Genomic DNA, 19,635 nt, shown 5'->3' on the forward strand with positions numbered 1-19,635 from the left:
ATTCATTCATTCATTCATTCATTCATTCATTCATTCATTCACTGAATGTAGTGGCTAATTAATATCAAGTCACAGTTCCATATTTTTTTTGTAATAATCACAGTGATTGCAGTATTTTAGCAGACACTATAGTGTCCCATGGTAAATGTAAGGGACAGTCTTGTCAATTAAACATGTATTGGTTTTTTGAAGGTCCCTTTTACAAGGTAGCATTTTCTGTGTTGTTCTATGTTTATTAGCTGCTCTGTGTCTGTTTTTGCTGTTGGTTTGTTTAGTCTCTGTGAGGGACTGGAAACTCTTCAGTCCCGGTGACCAGCAGCAGGTGAGGGCCGCAAACCTCTTTGAAGTCCCGGCTCTTTATTGATCGTGTGCATATTCTAAAAATCAAAGAGGGCTTCAAAGGCATATCTAAACTCTAAAAGACCCCTGCGCGCCCAAAACAGGCCGAGCAGTGACAGCGTGAACAAGCAAAGCAGGTGGTACTTGAGGAGGTCCAACCCCCCAACAGTACCTCGGCACCACAGACTGTCCCGCTGCAGCAGCCATGACTCCCTCATTACACTGCTAATGTCAGTAATGGCCATTTGTGACAAGAACAAATCCTCTCCGAGGAAGGTTTAATATTATCGTGGCCAGCCTAGCCGCTAGCTATGGGCATGCATTGATGTGTTTCTGCTGGCCGGTGCATTAGTCAGCAAGTCAACTGTATGTGATTGGAATGGAACTCTGGGAGTAGCTAACAAGCCTTGCATTACTAAAAGGCATTTTATTCATTATTTGAAGGCTACAGCAAAGAGATGTGATGTATATACAGTGTGATGGTACAAATGTGTCAATCAGTAGAGTGGTAGTTTGCTATACATTTTATACCACTGTTTATGGACATAAAATATTATTTCCATGTGATAGTGACAAAATAAATAACATATTTATTAAGTGAAGATTGTTACTATAGTAACAAACTTCACTTAATAAATAAGTTATTACTACGTTATTAAGCAGGCATTAAGTGGGTTTGTTGGGCACAGTGCTATTTAGGTTGCATTTGAGATACTATTAGAATTGTTATTAATATTTTTAAATCACAAATATTTATATTTTCCATTAGTTAAAACTCATTTTACTAGCTTATTTATTTTAATTTCAGGTTAGTTATTTTAGAATAGCAAGTAAAACTAAGTTAAAATGAGAAACTACCATGGCAACTAGCTGAAAGAAAATTATTTTATTTTTGTTTATTTATTAAATGTTTATTTCAGTTCAAATTTGACAAATTTGTTTTGCAATTATGACTTTGGTATGAACCAAAAAATTGTTAAATAAAATCTGTTATTACTTACTCCTCCTCTTGCCATTTCAAACCTGTATGGATTTCTTTCTTATGTGGAACAGAATATGGATATATAGAATATATTATTTTTTTTTATTATTATTATTATTTTTTCTTGGACGTCCTGGATGTCATCACATCGACAAAAACATTATTTTAAATTCATATTCAGAAGGAAAAACAGTCTAAATAAAAGAAGGAATAAATATTTGGCAAAACATTAGGGTCAGTAAATGAAAAAAACAATCTTTCCTAAACTTGTATCTTTGTCCTTTTTTAAAATTCATTACTAAAAAATAAGGATCTTTATCAGCATTTATTTCAGTTCAAATTTGACAAAAAAAGTTTTTATATTTGTATTTTCAGTGAACAGTTATAACCCTGGATGGACACAGCAAAATGTTTCACAACATATTCTGTTTTTAACACATTTTAATGTTATTTAATATTAAAACAGCTGTGTTTTGCAATTATGACTTTGGTATGAACCAAAAAATTGTTAAATAAAATCTGTTATTACTTACTCCTCCTCTTGCCATTTCAAACCTGTATGGATTTCTTTCTTATGTGGAACAGAATATGGATATATAGAATATATTATTTTTTTTTATTATTATTATTATTTTTTCTTGGACGTCCTGGATGTCATCACATCGACAAAAACATTATTTTAAATTCATATTCAGAAGGAAAAACAGTCTAAATAAAAGAAGGAATAAATATTTGGCAAAACATTAGGGTCAGTAAATGAAAAAAACAATCTTTCCTAAACTTGTATCTTTGTCCTTTTTTAAAATTCATTACTAAAAAATAAGGATCTTTATCAGCATCTATGGTTTCCATTTCACAAAAGGTTCTTAATAAAGGTTCTTTAGATTACTGAAATATTCTTCACACCAAGGAAGAAAATGAAGAGGTTCTTTGTGGAACCAAAAATAGTTCTTTTATGGCATCACTCCAAAACCCCCCCTTTTGGAACCTTTATTTGAAGAGTGAATCCATAAATACGTAGACATTATCACACATATTTTATATATGACATTTTTCAGTCGTGATGTATGATATTACCTATTTCATATCATGATATAATATTTAGCTTATTCTGCTCACTGTACTCGAGGTGGCAGGTGAGAGTGTATTCATCAGGAGGACACAGGCCTGTGGCTCTGTGTCACGGCTGGATGAACCTCCTCGCGTGAGTCTCTGGCCCGTTCTGACATGAATTACACTGCTTCCTGATTTAACTCATTCTCTGCAGTGTCCACGCTTCTGTCAGTTTCCTTACCTCCTCACACAACAGCTAAACCTTAGTGAGGTGACTATTCTAAGCACTCATTTTATTGTGTTAAAAGATCAGGATCTCTATTTTGCTTATTTGAGTTTTTTTATTTATTTTACATTTGGTATACAGTATAAATGGGCATTAATTTCTCAAGCACAATGCAATCTCTGAGCAATTTAAGACCTATTCTGCTTCTGATGAACATTTAAATGTGCGGATTTGTGTTTCTTTCCACTTTGTGTCTAATCTTGCTCGTAGGTAGAAGCTTTGTTGCGGTTTGCATTTTTATTGAATCGGATGCAAGAGTTTTAGAGATTTTGTCAGATGTGAACCTCTTGAAATGAAATGAACATGCTAAGTTCTAACAGATATGGTGCGGAAGCTAAATATAATTGTACACCATATTTAACAGCTCCTAAAACAGCAGGTGTGTGTGTGTGTGTGTGTGTGTGCGTGTGGTTCTGGTCCGTGAAAAACGAAAAACGTTTTTTTTTTAATGTTGCATTTCCATGTCTTATGCTTGCATTGTTGTTTTAAATCCATTGAACAGATTGTCTTATGGGCCTCTTTCAATTCAGGTTTTGTTCACTGTAACTTGTAACTCCATAGCAAGTGTCATCTGCCCTTAAAACACATGTAAGCAAACAAACAGACACTGAATGAAGTATGTTCCACAGGACTTAGCACTGGATAAACGAGCGAGAACGTTAAAACCGCTAACTTCTTTAAAACTAGTAAGTACTAAATAACCTCCTTTAGGGAGAGAGGGAACACACAAGAATGGCCCAGCCGGCCTTTTCTTTAGATGCCACACAATGCAAACAATGAACTTACTGACCCCCAAAATCCTCTTTCGTAACATTTAAGGGTGTTGCTGGCCATGCTTTATTGACTGTTTTAGTTGTATGTGGATTTTTTAACTATTCAAATGGACACTTCTTAAAGAAATTGCTAAATAGTGTGTGCTCTCATCTTGAAAAGTGAAGAATAGTGGAAAAGAAACATAAGTTTTGTTTTGTATAAAGAAAAAAAAATAAGCTTATTTGTACCATACTTGTTTTGGGGGTTTTTTGCATTGGAAATTTTCCACAATTCTCATCTCTGTAAAGAAAAAAAAGTCAAATAATTTCAATAATTTAATAATAATTTAATTTAACTGGTAACACTTTGCAAAAAGTTTCCATTTGTTAACATCAGTTAACACAAACTAACATTGAAAAAAATGTCTAAAGCATTTCTTAATCTTAGTTCATTTTTATGTTAACACTTACAAATCCATTGTTAAAATCAAAAACTGCATCTGTTTAAAAAATATATAGTATACTAACTTTTTTTATAACTAACTGTTTATGCGTTATATCTGTACACACTATTTGGGATATATCTGCTACCATATGTGTGCTTTACGTGCGTAACCAACATGTGTGTTTCTGTGGTGAGCAACTGACCTCAAGTAGAAGTGTTTTAGGATTCACCATTTGAAGTCAGACATTAAAAGGATGCAGTCTGAGGTTCAATGTTTACATTTCATGCTGTGAAACATGTTGAAGAAGAGAGAACAAACCATGGGCGAAGAGAGAGTGTTTAGCAGGGGTTGGCCAATCACAGCACATCATCTGCTTTGTTGTTTGTGGTCCATGACATGTAATTATAACCTAAACATTAGAAGTGCTTCAAAAGGCCAAAGAACATATATGTCTGTTGTGGCCTCTTGATAGAAACCTTCACGAGTGTGGTATCTAAATTGGGCTATTCAAGAAAAATGCCTTAAATGAGCTGTGAATGTTAAATCTGCATCCCGTAAAAAAAGTAGGTGTTTTTTACAGACCTCAGTCACAATGCCTCGCAAAAGGACAATTGGCACATTTAGGAACTGTGTGAAAAAGTCCTGTGTCTGCAGAACTATGGCAGACTGGAGAATATGAATAGGCTTTTTACAGGTCAGAGCTTCCATTCAACCCACTGACATTGTTATTATCTTACGGTCATGGATGTGGCTAATTAATATTCCCATCATACCCCATAGGGCAAATTAGTCAAAAATATGCTCCAGACAGTGTTTTCACCATCTTGCTCACAGATTTTCACCTTATATGTTGACTTGTTGACTTACACGCTTGGTGCCAAAACTAAATAAGCTACATACGCAGCTAGCTGCTCTCTAAAGCCCAAAGTATGCTTATGTTTTTACGTATATGCACAGTCCAACGCACAATTTTTTCAAAGTATACTCCACCTGATAGCGCGCACGAATGCAGACGCTCGCCACATGCACACTGCAAAAATTTGTGCAGTGTCTGTGCCTTTTCATTCCAAGAGTTATGAGCAACAAAAATGTCTTTGTACACGTTTAAATTGCATTTACCTTTTAACCCCCCGACACGATCGTCAAAGTGGTGGCTGTTTTGTGTTTGCGGTATTCAGTAGTTTGTTGTTTTTCTTGTTTTTATTTTTCTTCTCAATGTTAATTCCAACCAAGTGTGCCGCATATGTCCTGAAAAGGTCGCCATCGGGTGTCTGGTTGCAGTATAGGTCATAAACCCCGCCCTCTCCATGTAAAGGAATGGGAGATGAGTCAAAATAAAAATAAAAATAAAAAATAAATCTAATTACACTAGCCTATATATATATATATATATATATATATATATATATATATATATATATATATATATATATATATATATCTGTCATGACAACTCTCGGAGGGATTGGCATGGTAATGTACATTAACAACAATGTTAAAATGTTAAGTCTTGGCGGATTAGATCTGCTACGCTGCTGCTGCTGCGGCAGAGCAAGTACCGAGACTTGCTACTGCCAATACATCCACAACATGATGCTGTGAGCATGTAAGAAAAATTGCTGCTGCAAATATAACATACATGAAATAACCCCATATAGCATACATTAATCACCTCATAGCAGATCTATACAGGTGGAGCTGGGGAAGGTGGAGGTTTTCTGAAGCAAGCTGCAATTGCTATGGCAAGCACTAGTCATATATTTGAATGTTGAGCAGTGAGCTCATTGGCTAGAGATACAGGAGATAACCAGACCTATCGGACTGCGCCATCTAGAGTTTCATGTCAGAACTCTGTATACACAGTATATATATATATATATATCCATCGTTTTAGCCAGTTTTATCATGCTGATATATGTTTAAGTGTTCCTTTCTCTGTAAGTTTGATTTTAATTGTCTATTTAATGCTATAAAAATGGGGAGTGGTTTCATGATGTGAGCTGGAGTTCTGAGTACGATCCATCTCACAATCACTACTCAGTCTCAGTCTCAGTCTCAGACTCAGGCTGCAAATTATGTCATTGGTGCAAGATGACAGCGGACATACTGGGATGGTTTTTTCTTTTGTATGATGGAAGGAAGGGGAGATGCGTCATCCATCTTTTTCATCTTCTTCTTCTTTTCCTTTATTTATTTTTATTGTTATTTTTACTGTCTACGGCTGCTTGCAAAAGCTGAAAAATGCTGTTTTCCAAGGTAAAACGGCATCAAGGCACATCCAAATCCATTGCTAGCTTCACTTCCTGTCTTCTGAGATGCCTTCATCTGATTTTTGAAGGCAACATAGAAGAGGTATCCTTCACGGCATTTGAAATCCCACAATTCTGTATGTTCCATACCCTTGAGCTAAAAAATAAGCATGGCAACTGCAAGTGGGTTAGTGATCAGTTTGTGAGTAAATGTACAACTTTTTCCACTTTTGATGTCATTTATTGAGAGAAATTACTGTGAAACAACAGCCAGGGCAAGTGTTGTCACCTTGTGGACAAACTATTAGTGCAAAAAAAAAATTGAAATCAAAGTGCATGTGCCAGCTATGTGTTTGGCCGGCCAAGTACTCTATTCTATCTGGGAAGTACAGTATAGTCATTTTAGACTACTTTAGAATACTTTAAAAATGCACATTTATTTGTATGCCAAATATGTCCAAAACACAAAATGTTTCTTGTCTTGCCATATTCAGCTGGGAATTGACCCTTCGCAAAAACACGCCCTCCTTAGTTACTGTGTTCAACAAGTCATGTCACTCTCACACTACACATCATGCTCTCACACAGTAAAAAATACATCATGGAGCAAAGAGGAAATTGACAACACACTGACAGACCAGACACAGCAGGTTACTTCTGGTGTGAAACAAAGCCTCAGCTTTCGAATTTTGTCATTTTGTAAGACATGTAAACAATAAATACTGTTTTGAGGCTCTTTAATGTGTCGTGACAGATCGCTGAAGTTCAAGCGGCATGTGAACCGATCGTCTTTTCATATTTACTTAAAGCACAAAATTAATGAACATTAGATTGTATTTTATTTCAACCACAGAAAGACGCCAACACACAACATTTGTTCAAGTTTAAGTCCACCGAAGTTAATCTACTCTTCTGTCTGATTTGTTTGTCGGACAAGATGACGGATTCGGCATTATGATTGGTCAGATCACCTGTCAATCAAGCTCTTTGCAAACGGTCAATTACGTCAATCACAAAAATATACCATGTTTAATTCAAAACGACCATATTTGAGAAAAAGTTGAGTAGTTTGAATCACTGGATATACTGATAGTAATTTAACATTTCTATCATAAAACAGTTGTCAACTATTAAATATTTCGCCACATCCATCTTACCTTGTTCTCTTTCAAGATTAAAACTGACGCTTCATGTAGGAATTCATGCTCTGCTTCTGTGAACAGTAAACCAGAGATTGTCTTACTAATAAATGCCATTGGAGAAAGCATAACGGCTAACTTGGATCACATGAGGCTTCTTAGCCAATCATACAATGACCTCTGGTCTCCTTCCCTGTGTACCACAAATACATATATTTGGCCGCAGCGTTAGCATTAGCTGTTATGCTTTTTTTGGCTAAAGGTTGCAGGCTTGCCTTTCGACTTTGAGTAAACCTCAACTACTTTGATTTGATTGGCCATCTCAATCATTTTGACACTGATTAACGTTGTTAGACCACTTAAAAATGTAACTTTCAATAATCATAAAAATAAAAAGCACATAGATATTTGGTAAAATAGTATGTTTTCATTAGATAATAGTTGTTTTAAATTAATATTTTCAGTATTAAATTACGTTTTTAACCAAATACCTTTACCTATCTTCCATCTTTGATTTGATTTGTGTTTTTTGTTAAGAATACATACTATGCTACTTTAGAAACAGGACAAAATTAGGTATCCTAGGAGGCAGCAGATACCTACCTACTGGACAAGTCTCTGCATCAAAAGTGCTGCCTCTGTAGGAAGCTCAGTAGGTTTTGGAACAGAGCAATAGAAATACAAATTGGTAAAGTATCACCAGTTTCAGATTCTGTGCAGTCAAAATGCCATTTCCAAGGCAATCAAATAAACTTTTATCATCATTTGTAAAGCTTTTATTTCCCTCATGTCAGGTAATGCAGCACCATCTTATTGTTTTACGACCGATATCTCATTATCATCATTACTTAAAATATACCGTATACTTCTCAGTATTTTTTGTGTTATATGCTCAAAATCAATTTGTGCACCCACAAGGATCACCCCACCTGAAATCTATTTCATTATTGTGCCTTTCTGACAAAAACACCTCAGACTGAGTCCGAGTTATCGCTGACTACAATGCTAATGTCGCCATAACAATAAAAATCTATCATATGAATTTGTCAGTATAAAGTCTCAGCCCCAAGGCGGTGGGTTATTGTTTTATTCTATTAGCCTCTTATTACAAGTAATCCTAGAGACCTCCCCTCTCACGCAGCCCGGCTGAACATTTATCAGGTCGTGTACAAACGTCTGAAACATATGACGGCTGCTCTCTCCATGTCTGCTCCAGGGCAAATGGAAACCGTAGGCTGTGTTAACAAACTAAAGGCTCTCTGTGCATCTGTTATCAGACTGCACCTGGTCTAGCTGATGCTACATGGGGCTGTCAATATATTTTCATAATGCTTTTTATGAGGAAATGCTATTATGCTTTTTTTTATGTATTTTTGGCCTTTTGTATAAATTATGTTTTGGCTGTTTGTTAGTGAAGGTAAGCATCACTATTACTAATTTAGCCTTTTACTGAAATCACATTGAACAGTGTGTGTGATTACCTTTTTGTTAATTGACTAGACATTTTTGCCTAGCAGATAATAAATAGCTGAATACATTTCACTTACAATACACTGAAGGAGGACTTTGAAGGAGGTTCATAGACCCACATCTACGACCCAGAATTGTATAGACTTAGGTCAGAAGGAAAGCAACCAGAATATCCTCGTAACCAACTAGTACTACTGTAGACAGCACCAAGAGCAAATTATATAAAAAAAATGTGATTGTTATTTAAAAGGTGACTTTTAAACAGCAAAACAGTTTTGTGACTATTTATCAATATGACTATATGACACACCAACAAACAACCATAAAGGTGGTGTTTATGGAACAGCAGTAATATAGCTTTCATTGGTTACCACTATATACAAAGCGGTGCTGCACTCATAAAACACTAACACATAATAAGGATTATAATAAATTGCATTGATAAAATGACATTGGCAATCAGTTCCCTTCATAGATACATTCATATAAAACCCCACCCAAAAAAATTAAAAATAAAATTCCACACAAATGACATCTTTCTGTAAAATATTATTTGAGAAGAATAGAAATAACGAAGGTCTGATCTTTAAAAACTGGCTGTTGTACTCGCTACATTGCTTTGTTATAATTAATAAACTGGAGATTGGCATTGTTTAAAACACTTACCATCACATGGGCAATGGTCAAACATGTCTATTGCATGATTACATAGAAGAACTATGGAAAAGAAGTGCAGTGGAATATAAAAAAAAAAACATGTTTAGTGTGAACAGCCTCTTAAAGTGCAACTACAAGGTTACTAATTGCTGTTGTAACTTGCCAACATTTTTGTCTACATTTGTGGCTAACCAAATGATTAGACCTATGGCCTGGCACTCGGTTCCCTTACGTTCAGCGTACAAGCAGCAGCCTTTGGCTATATACACCACCATCTACAGAGTAATTACCAGACTATTTAAAATAATGCCACAGCAATCAGACGGTGATAACATGCAATTAAGATGTGCTCCCAGATTAGAGAACTAGCCAACGTACATAACCAATCTAGCAGCGACGTCCGCCAAGATAAAGTGGCCATCTTGCGAAATGTCAAACTGTAGTGATTTAATCAGACTCTGTTCAATTAATATGCATGTCCCCTTGTCCTGTGTTCACTTGTGTTATTGACAGTGATATATTGAGCTCATCTTAGCGGAATTTATCCCAGAGACACTCATTTTTCTGAAGGTTGCTTTTCCTGTCTCTCTTCCTGTCTAGTCCTTCCTCTGCCTGCGAGCTGTGCGTGATCCTACTCAACACCCCCATCTACCCCCCACTTACCCCACACTCAACCATCTCTCACCCCCACCCCAAATCATTCCTAGGATTAGGGCTTCATGTCAGAGCGGAGAGGGAACGATCTCGCGAAAGGGCACTGATATAAATAGAGTGTTGAAATATAATTGTTTGTAATGTCATTTCACCCCCGTGTTAAGTCCCTGGGCGTCCTGTTGGAGGAAGGTAGACAGCCGTGGATGACAGCAGCCCTGGGACTAGCCGTCCCGGGCCCGTAGAGACATTTCATCCCGCTTGTCTGAAAGCTTTCAGCGGCTTAACGCCGCACATTTCCAATCAAATCCTACTCTGGAGGAACGTGGGTCTGCAAGCTCAGAAATAGTGTACCGCCAAACATTATGCGCCACTTCACGACATTGCAAAACACTCGAGTGGATGTTGAGCCCTTACATGCACCCGTTTGGAGTTGTGTGAATTAATTTCGCTGATGAATTGCAGTTTCCACTGCTGGGAAAGTGTGTATTTGTGTGCATGTGCTGTCACAGACAGCAGGCTGCTCGGTCACAACTGAGTGGGCTGTGCCATCCAGCCTCGGGGGCTACAGTACTCACCGTTCCTAGATTGAAACATCCCGTGTCATTTCCTGCTTCGCTGGCTCCACCAGTCAGGGAAAAAGAGAGGGCTGAAATATGAATTGTGCTTGCCCTCCTTCAGAGCTGATTATCGGGCCGGGCCTTTCAAACGCCTCCCTCTTTCACGGTGGTCCCAGGAACAAGCCTCCAAAGAAGCCAAACGAGACGGCAATGGGATCAGCCACGTGTTGTACTTGTGTAGTCAGGCCATTGTTCCAGTCGAGCTCAAAAGGAGATGCTTGACTGAGTCCTTTTTACTATATTTCTCGCTGGATGTGTGTGGTTTTGTTGAGGTGGCCGTGTGTTTGTATGTGTGTGTTCCTCTTGTCATCAGCAGTCGGACCAGGACATAGCCTAAGATGAGGTTTCTACGAATAACCCTTCTCTAATGGAGCTATCCGTCAGCTATCCGAGTTGCGTTCTGGCCCCTGCACCGTAGGGTCTTTTCTTTAATGCTAAAGTGCAGGGTCTAAGCACTGCTAGTGGGGGCCATTTGTCAAAATGTGTCTGGGGGAAACTTGTTAGGCATTTTTGCTGAGCTTGAAATGCATCCAGGTCTTTTGTGCTTTGGGTTGAGGGATATCTGTTTCCATGTGTTATGATTAAATAAAATGCTGTCGGTACTGGGTTACATTTTGTGCTTTATGTTCTCAAGCTTATAATTTATGTATAATTGATTAAAGGCACATCAAAACTAAATGATGTTACTAGTATTTTGCCTATTATCTAGTCAAGTTGCACGTATATAAATTCCAAACTGACTGTGATGTAGTTTAAATAATGTAGTCCTTTAGGATTAACAACAATACATTATTATTGGTTATTATTATAGAGCTTAAAGTGGGAAAATGTTAGATATTTTATATTCAGTGTGAAATTACTGATAATGTTATTGATATTACAAATACAGTATATACTACTTACAGATACTAACTCAATACAATATGTATATATATATATATATATATATATATATATAATGATGATGATGATCACCACCACCTTGATTATTATTAGTAATATTAATATACGTTTCTGGCTTTATTGGGCATAGTTTATGGGTGGATCTTATTCAAAATATAAAATAAATTGTTTTTGTAATTTCAAAATGTAATGTTTTACATCTAAAAATCACTCTTCTGGTTGACTTCGCCAATCTCTTTTAATTTCAGTCTCTCCCCACAAATCACCATTCTTTTATGAAACTCTCTTTTCATGATCCAATCATTTCCAAACAGATAAATTCCCAGCCTATACCAATTTCCATCTAAATGTTGTCAGATTACATAAATAAAATGTGAGCTGTGGTTCACGATGACTTTAAACCCAAGGATCTTGAAGTATTTTTGGCCCATGTGCAGAACATCATGTCAACAAACTGTACAAAATGTTTGAATGATAACTACAACATAACATGCTCTCTAATGATGGATGTAATCATTTCAAATCAACTACCATCTCTGATGCTTGTAATTTTCTCTCTTGCCATATCCATATTCTTCTATTTGAGCATGTCTTTGTTCATGGCATGAAGGGGTGGAGGTGACTCATGCTACAGTCACTGACTGCTGTTATAATAATGCAGCATGAATGTCATCTCCAGAGAGCGAATCAGCAGCGGACCTGGTCCTCTGAGCCATGACACGAGCACTGCATATTACTGACCACAGCTAAGCAGCCACCGGTCAGGGCTTTACAATCTATTATTACACCACATCATAGAGTCCACCTGCTGATCCTACTACTCTAAAGCCGCTGGGTTTGAAAGACTGTAGAAAATTGGTTTTCAGAGCAACGTAAAGGTTGTATATTATCATCTACTGCAATACGCACTGCATGCTGCGCTCAAGATAATCTTTTCCACTGGTCACAACAATGTAGATCCTTGAATGATCTAGAATCTTCATCTAAGGCACATTTATGGTGGGAGATTTGAATAGTGTACACTGTTACACATATTTCTGGTTTGATTTTTCAAACCAAGATGTGAGTTGGTATTATTGTCTGTGGTAATTGACAGTGAGCCACAGATGCTGTGGATAGAGTGTAACATGTATTGAACCCGGAATATGAACTGTGATATCATTGCTCAGAAAGTGTTTAGAAAGTGCTTTAAGCTTGCATGACATATGGCACAATATATTTAAAGTCAGAAGCTCTACAGACACTTGGAAATGTTAAGCGTTCTAGAAACATCTGGGGTTAGGAAGATACACATCTACACTGTTAGATTTGTTAACCATAATAAAACAGCATTGATGGGTTATCAGTTCTCAACACTGCCTCCAAGGACTCTCACTTTTTTGGTAACTCACTACAACTGAATTTGATGCATATGGTTCTGCGTCTCGAGAACTTTTGAGTGGAGATAAAATATGTTCTATGCTTGAAAACAGACATAATTATAAACGACCATATATACAGTACACTAGGGTGACCATATTTTAGTTTTCCAAAAAGAGGACAGTAGGGGGCAGGGTTCGTGCATGGGGACAGGGGCAGGGCTTCACCTAACAGTATACATAGCAAGGTTTTTTTTTTTTTTTTGCTTATTTTGTTTTTATAATAAACAAAAAGAAAATATGTAGAAATAATTGAACAATAATAGGGAATGCTAGTGTTAGAGGGTCATTTTTAAATAAAAAATAAAACAAGTCAATATAACAGAAAAAGAATAGATAATGCTAGTGTTAGAAGGTCATTAAGTATAATAAAAAAAGAAAATAAGTAGAAAGATTAGAGAAAGAATGGAGAATGCTAGTGTTAGAGGCTCTCCTTTCTTTATAAATAAAACAAGTCGTTAGAATAGAAATAGAATAGAGAGTGCCAATGTTAGAGGGTCAAGTTTTTTTTTTTTAAATGGAGATACAATTAGAAGTAGCATTAGAATAGAGAGTGCTAGAGTTAGAGGGTCAAATGAAGATGAAAGAGATGTGTTTTCAGCCGTTTCTTGAAAATATTAAGGACTCAGCTGCTTGGATTGAGTTGGGCAGGTCATTTCACCAGGAGGGAACAGTTAATATAGAAGTCCATGAAAGTTTTATCATAGATAGAATGCAAAATATTTCAATACATGCATTTCAGTCAAATGTAATTTATGCAATATTTCAAACCTTTAACCCACTTGGGAAAATCAACCCATGGCAACAGTTTAAAAGTAGCCCATTTCTGTGGAAAAAACGCGGACTTGGCAACCCTGCATCCAACAAGAGCTGCAGGAGTCAGATTTCACTGAACACAGGTCAAGAATAAGGAGAGATGACTGACAAGACCATGCTTGCGTATTTGCTGCTCAACAGATCCTGAACTCATTGACACATATCTGATATTGTAAGATGTGCTCCCTTGTGTGATTGCGAAATCGAAAGTGAAAGTAAACAGCGCAAACGCTCATTCAAAAATATTTAAATACACCGCATCCTGAGAGCGGCTCCCTGATGCGCCAAAATTATATTCGATATTAGAATGTTTAAAGGAGTGGACACGAAAATGTTGCGGGAGCAGGCGGCAATGGTCAGCAATTCAGCGGGAGCGGGATTAAGAAAACAGCCGAATCCCGGACATTTTGGGCAATTAAGAAATCCAGGCCGGACACATTTTTGTAGGTCCAAAAAGAGGACATGTCCGAGAAAAGAGGTTGCATGGTCACCCTACAGTACACACACACACACAAACACATTTTGTAGGAGGCTCACTCCTACTCTGCAGTAATATGTTAACCAACAAGGTTAAACATTTGCACTTAGTGTAAGTAGCCACTGACACAATTTAATTAATGTATAAGTGAATAAAAAAAAAGTTGTCAAGTTACAAGGTTATATGCATTTGTTTAAAGAAAAACTAAATCTTAAAAAGCCAGTTCCTCAATGACATTATCCTCCAGGAATTGACAGGATTGTTGGTGAGAGAACAACAGCACAAACATCAGTAAGCATTAGTAATGCATTTGATGAATATGTCTGATATTTTATGACATTAGCTTGTTTTTCACTGTAAAACATGTTTGATACATTTACAGTATTCACTTTATTTTTGAAGTAAAGTTTAAGTTAACCCCAATTGTAAACTAATTGTTAGTTCCTAAGCAATAGCTAACATTGGCTTGGTATTTCCATCCTGTTTTCTTTCCATCGAGACAGGAATGATCTAGATACCTTTTAAAGAAATCAAATGTTACTTTCTATATTTGTAATTTTCACTGCAGCTCTTTCTAATGCACAATGTTTTTGGTGAGCATTAAAATGATAAAGAGATAGCACAGATAAAATGTGTTGTATGGATCTATGTTATGGTGTAAAGCCAGAACCTGTTTGCATTAGTATTATAGTCCTCAAAGATTTCCTCATTTTGTCCCATGTGATCTTTCTTGTTTGAGGAGTCCCTGATCAAAGTGCCTTCTCTCAGATCTTCTTTATTAGATTTTACACTCGCTCCATAGGGGAGCAGGAAGCAATACTAAACACGACGCTTTGAGTGAACAGATATTTATTTTCCCACAGATCGATCAAACCAAGCGCAAGTGCAGCAGGCAAACCCGTCGCTAATTTAAATCAATAAGGCATTTTATAGACATAAATTTGGGTTGATTTGTTCGTGTAAATGTACAATGTAAATTTGAGGATGTGAATCCTCTGAGGTTTGGCAGATTTGTGATGCGAATAAGTACGTCAAATCCACATGTTAATCCAAATATTGTGTGTCATAAAAACAAATATAGTTTAAAATATCCTCTCGCGCTGAAGAAGGGGATGGCAGATCTGTCCTTTAATTGGCAGGGCAGAAGTTTGCTGTGGGAAGAGTTCTGCTTGAATGAAATCTGGGCATGGCGCCAAACGAAGGGAAAAATCTACGTCTATTTCTTTCTCATTCTCTCCTCCTATGACAGCCGAGCTGTTCGCTCATCATTAGACAAGGCATGCTGAAGATTCCGAATTTGATTTTAATAACGTAGATGTCTTCATTACAACAGCCTTGGTGCCTTGCAGTCGGGTGATAATGTACTTCCTCAGCATTGTGAGATTGTCATGAAAATCCCTGCCTTCTGTTTTATTCACCACTCAAGAGCATTCAGGTGTTTGTGGCACATTTCGCACAAAACCAACTGCTTCCTTACAGTAACGTTGGATCTGGATCGAAGCGCCTTTCTTTGCCCCAAATTAGGCAAGAAACAACCTCTTTGTCATGTGATTGCCTCTTTGAGGGCATATTGTGCCAATTGTAAATTATCAGAGTTGTTTCTGGAAGCATATGCAAGGCCCCACGTTCAGTATTTTAACCAACCGTTCTTGAAAGCGGAGTTAGCGCAAAGATCTGGGATATTAATCTCACTAAAACTGTAGCGGAGGGTATTAGAATGTTCTCGTTTTCCTCTGAGGTCAAAAGAATTTGATTGAGGGTGGGAGACCCAGCAGGGTCCTGCAGCCCATGGCTGCAATCCCCCCCTTGCCCTCAGGCTTGGCCTGGTCTGCATGAATGCCAGAGGTTAGGCTGCCATTTTCCTCCCTGTTGCTGTGTCGCCATGACAACGGATATAGAAATCACAGAAGAGACTTGGGCAGGAAGGAAAACAGACCTAGTGACACACGCTGGCACAGATGCATGCGATTCTTGTGTGGGCTTTGGGAAAGATGAAGTGGATGAGTAAATAAGAAGATAAAGCAGTGCTCAAACTGTTTTAGTGACGTTGGTGAGAAAACAATGTGTTCTGCGTCAGTCTGTTTTGAGCTCTTTGCTCTTTGGGCAAAGGTTTTGAAGAACGCGTTTGATCATCTTAGTCTACCAAGTTTGTACCTCAACTTGTAAAGCGTGTGACTTGTACTGCCAAGATTCCCAGGGAATACACCTACTGATAAAATGCATACATTGAGTACAAACGTAAGTGCTTTGGATAAAAGCTTCCACTAATGGTTTAAACCAAAACACTTGTCATACCAGGCGCCAACCTTATCAAGACCTTCTTAGTATTCCAAAGACGCTGTGTTGTGAGAGCCATACAAATGCTATGGCTACAGGCGTCCGTTTGTAAGTCTCAAACATTTCAAGAGAGTGTGGAGTGTTTTGAGCTCTTTGCTCTTTGGGCAAAGGTTTTGAAGAACGCGTTTGATCATCTTAGTCTACCAAGTTTGTAGCTCAACTTGTAAAGCGTGTGACTTGTACTGCCAAGATTCCCAGGGAATACACCTACTGATAAAATGCATACATTGAGTACAAACGTAAGTGCTTTGGATAAAAGCTTCCACTAATGGTTTAAACCAAAACACTTGTCATACCAGGCGCCAACCTTATCAAGACCTTCTTAGTATTCCAAAGACGCTGTGTTGTGAGAGCCATACAAATGCTATGGCTACAGGCGTCCGTTTGTAAGTCTCAAACATGTCAAGAGAGTGTGGAAAAGTTGCACAAAGCATGGGAGGCCTCTACTGGCCAACAGAGTGATCACACGTATGACATAGCCCTGGGAATAGGAATCTTTACGAGATCACCAACAGCTGGCGGTTTTTATGTGAATATCTACCAGTAGGATAATGGTACAGTAGATATCCTAGAAAGGACATGTGCTAATCTAGTCTAAGTCTTGTCAACACAAATGCTATTTGGTCCTATTAAAAATTCCTTGCACAAGCCTGAGTATTTATTAGAATTAGTATTTTTTTTTTCCATGCCATTCCTTTCTCTTTTTTTAACTGTAATTATTTCATGACACTAAAAGGATGTTCCCCAAACAGTCAACTTCAACAACACTTTTTCAGAACAGTTCAATAAGCCTGTCAAAGACTTCACACACTTCATTGAACAATAAAAATCGATACCATTAAACACATCTCAGAAACAAACGTAAGCTCCTCTCATGAGACCCCGTGAACTCCTATGTTTTTTATATAAATATATATATATATATTTTACAGTTCTGTCAATAACACATTCTGGAGATCTTAAATACTTCATTACATCTCAAAGCTCAAAATTCTCTCATGTTCCCCCTGCTCAAACCCTTCCACAAAACCTTTTATTCCTTAGCCCCTCCGTCCCACATTGTACACTTTAAAACCCAAGGATCGCACCATTGTGAGGTGTATCATACATCATATCGAGTATTATCTCTATAGCATTAACATAATCTGCTCTTCATGGAACAGGGCAAAGGGTGAGCAGCCAATCAGGCGCTTTCTCAGTCGCTAACCATTTGCCTTAGCCTTTGTTTCCTGCGAGCATTCCAATTCATTCACAGATGTATAAGCAATGTTTAACCTTTGTTAGGCAGATGTGGAAGTGCTTGACATAATCTTGCGGAAACAGACTCCACCGTCGGCCAGATGACAGGTCATATTAAGTCCTCCAGTTGAACTCGGGCACAAGAGAGCTAACCTCAAGTACGACCACAAACAAGCAAGACTCCACAGTATTGTCAGGCAGTCTTATTTAGTCACCATTCATGGCCGGAAGGCAATGCAAGTAAGCAGAGGAGAATGTGATTAACTTGGAATAAAACTGCATTTAGTTCCACATTGTTCTAGCATACTGACTACGGTACATTTACTGAGATAATTACTACATACTGTAGTACCAACCTCTGCAGACACTCCCTATAAAACTACTCCTGATATATAAATCGCACTGTTGTATTTTTAGGTCCAATGTAGCAGATAAAAGAATGTAGTAGTAATCACTATTTGCAGCAGAAGTGTGACTTTCCTTTTCAGGCCAGTGTCTATTGAATTTCTAGATTTTTAATTTTCTAGTTAGGAATTTGGTTGTTTTGTGGTTTGGTTTTAGGTCATTTGTTGTTAGGTATCCCAAAATGGAATTTGGTTTAGATGTTACTTTATTATTTCTTTGAGTAACTCTGCGTATCACATTCACTATACATGTCCTTTCTACGAGCCTTACCTTTCTGTCTAAAAGATGCCTGGGACATAACCCTAAAATTGAATTTATAAAGCACAGCCGGTATGTTCCCTTCTTGGATTAGGGCTCAAAGAATATTTTGCGGCTGGATATAAACGGTCCAAAATGTATGGAAAAACCTTAAGACCTCTGAAATGGTTCTATGAAGATTAGGCTAAGCATAAAGTACTACTACATGTAGGTGACCTTGATGCTATCTGTAAGAAAGATGGGATCCTTGCTGTGTAGCTTTTCCTCTTTCCTAAGATTTCACCAGTGACTTTTCGGCTTTGCTTTTGGGGCCAAAAATCAGATCCCCGTAGCATCTCCTGCACACATATAGTAAGTATATGCTCACAAACAGGTACAATGCATCACAAAACAAAGTTCCCTTACAGAAAGTAAGACTAGTTTATGGTTTACTTGTGCCTAGGAAGATTACGGAAGCACCATCAACCTAAGGATTCCGAAGCCTTTTGGAGCTGAGGTAATTTGCCCTTTCCTACCCACCTTCTTGCTCTCTCCGGCTCTTTCTTTGCCTTTCTCTCTCTCCATCTACTTTCAAATGCTATTCTCTATTAATCAGAGCTCACAGTTCAAACTGGTCTTCAACTTCCTCCCCAATCCGCATTAAGCCTGTCATTTCTGGCTATTATTTACTTTAATGGGCTTTGGCTGATCCCTGGCGCAGTGGTGGAGGGAGAGAATAATACAGCTGAGGATAGCGGGGCCTTAGACGGTGCGGCCACGACTTTGCCTGCAGATTAGCCATGGCAGATGGGCTTTCCAGGGGCTTCCTGTGAGCAGGAGTGTTGATTGAGAGGGTATAATGAGAGAGGTGGTGTCCTCACAATGGAGCCAGCCACCTCACTACACCTCTTGCGTCTAAACAATCCCCCATTCCCGCTCTTTCTCTCAAGACTCCGGCCCCCCTCCCTCAGGTTCCTTTCTTTTTTCACTCATTCTCTCCCTTTTCCTCTCCCTCTATTCCTCCGATCTTTCTTCCATGGAGGAAGTCAGAGTGCAGGAAAGAGCACAAAAGCAACTGTAAATAAGCAGGAGTCTTAATCCAGCATTAATTGGTCCTCTCTTAGACTGGGTGTGCACTTTTTGAGAAGTTTTTTGGGA

The sequence above is a fragment of the Sinocyclocheilus grahami genome, unplaced genomic scaffold (assembly GCF_001515645.1).
Source record: "Sinocyclocheilus grahami isolate Dianchi unplaced genomic scaffold, SAMN03320097.WGS_v1.1 scaffold98.1, whole genome shotgun sequence".
NCBI lineage: Eukaryota > Metazoa > Chordata > Actinopteri > Cypriniformes > Cyprinidae > Sinocyclocheilus > Sinocyclocheilus grahami.